Raw genomic sequence first — 2,500 nt, forward strand, 5'->3', positions numbered from 1 at the left:
ATGACACTTCCAGACACTAGAATAAAGAACAGACTCTACACAGCTCGCGCTCAGTTCAGAAGAGAGACAGACCTTCATCAGAGACTCAGCTTCACCCTCTGACCCTCGCACTCTCTACTCTAGCTCTGTTTTACACATTTGTTTTCTTTTCTATTTATTTATTTATGTATTTGAATACGCTTGACCCTCTTTCACGTGATCTCCAGCTGAAGTGCCCCTGAGCTCCTCCAGAGGGCGCTCCTCACAAGTCCTTACCATTCTGTCATGCTGTCAGGAGTGCACGAGCGCTGCTGCGCGCATGCGCACTAAACAGATGGCGCGCGATCCGCTTGGTAAGTCTGACGTCACCGCTCCCGCGTCCAAACGCTCTATCAGATACTTTATTTGGGTGGAGGTGCGCTTGTTAGCTCTTGTGCAGTGTACAAACGCTCTATCAGATTTTTTTTTTATTTTAATTGTCACTAAGTAAAGCATTTAAAAAACGCTCTATCAGATACCACGAGAAAACAACAAAATAATAAAATTATAATAAAAAATTATAATCTTAATCTTTAACTCCAAACCGAAATCTCAGATAGCCAGACAATGAAAATAGAAATATATAAATTTTATAATTATTTGTGTTTGGGACGCTGTGAGCATGGAATAAACAGTGCTCAGTATTCTCCAGAGAAGAGAGTTGAGGCCTGGACCGGAAGCAGCGCTTCTTACGTCATCACGTCACGAGCGGATAGAATAAAAGCGCAATCGTTCTGAATCTGAATAAATGATGTGTTCTGCTAAAACATTAAATGTGACATGTAGTATTTTAATCAACTGTCAGGCTAAGCTGAGCTCCTCTAACACTGATATTACTGCGCTGACTCTCTCATACACAATTATTTGACGTTATCAGTCCAAAAATAAAAGTATACAAAAAAAAATGCTTAAACTTAAATAAATCAAATAAATAAAAATATATAGGTTACAACCAACTATTTAATGTATTGTGCCCAATTTTTAATGACTTTGTTTTAAGATATTTGAAGCATTTTAACCTGCTGCGACCTGCATAATTTGGTTATTTTTAGTTGATGATAAATGATTTGCAGTTTCGAGATGTTTTTTTAGGGTTTTTATTAGTATAAATTAAAAGTGTTTCAATATAGTTTTGTTCTTTATAAAAACAGACTGAACAGAGAGTGTGTTGTCCATGAAAGATATATATCTGATTATAATGTGATGAAAAGCAGTTTCTGGTTCTTATCAGAGAAGGATTTGGTGCACTGTCCCTATCAAATAAACTACAAATAATATGTATATATGATAAACTAAACCAGTAATATCACATTAAAATACCAGTTTATACTTCAGAGACTGAACTACAGTGTCTCATGCATTAATCATCACACTCACTGAGCTTGAGTTATGGTCATTTTGATTTATGAAAGCAAGTCAAGTGAAAATAAGTCAGACTATCTGAAATAAGCCTGTGTTATCTGGTAAACTAGATTTATGAAACTAGTGTCTGGATTATCTTTGTTTTTCTTTAATAAACTTTTGCTGCATTTAGATCTCGCCCTTGCCCCCATCACAACACACTCTCTTTTCTATTTCTATTTCATCTACTTGTTTTCTTTTTATTTAAAAACAAAAGATAACTGCAACAAAACAATGAATCCTCTAACACTCGCACTCTCTATTCTTTTTCCATTTAATCTATTTGTTTTCATTTATAAAAATGACCCGTAGCCTTCTCTATTCTTTTGACTTGCTTTACTTTTATTCATTTTAAAAAATAAACAAAAACCAACCAAACAAAAAACCTTTGCTATATGGAGTAATCTGAGTTTATCACAGCACTCTTCTGTTGGTTTTGAGTGCTTCATCATTTGTAAGTCACTTGGATGAAAGCATCTGCTAAATGACTGAATGTAAATGTAGCACATTTTCTCTATATGTTTATTGCTACAGTTGTTATCATTATAATTTATTTTCTATTCTCTTTATTGTTAGTCTTATATTTCTCTTTATTATATGTATGTCTGTGAAGCTCCTGCACCAACACCAATTCCTTCCGTGTAAATATGATTCTGATTAATGTTTGAGGATCACATTTCTTTAAGATAATAAGACTTTATTTGTTAATTTGTCAGTTAATTTCCTCACAGGGGCTTTTTTAGTTTTATGTAGTACTGAATATAGTTATGAAATGCTAATAAATCATATAAATGATTGAGCACTCAGATCTTAAGAGGCACAGTTTATGGACTTCCATCATTTATTATAACTTGTGTTTGCAGGCATAAGAAGCCATGATTTGGAGGAAGTATTAATCTATTTCATCCAGACACGACTGTTTCTGGGATATCTACTATTTGCTCTCTAAAGCTCTGTTTTTTTCCTGATGGTGGAAATATATTTTTAGTGTCTGACTGTAAACCTAAAGCCTCTGAGAGATGTTGAGCGGAGTCGGTGTTGTGAGGAGTAGAGCGGTGTGTGCTTTAGTGCTGATTTTGTT

This window comes from Cyprinus carpio, chromosome B2 (genome assembly GCF_018340385.1).
Source record: "Cyprinus carpio isolate SPL01 chromosome B2, ASM1834038v1, whole genome shotgun sequence".
Classification (NCBI taxonomy): domain Eukaryota; kingdom Metazoa; phylum Chordata; class Actinopteri; order Cypriniformes; family Cyprinidae; genus Cyprinus; species Cyprinus carpio.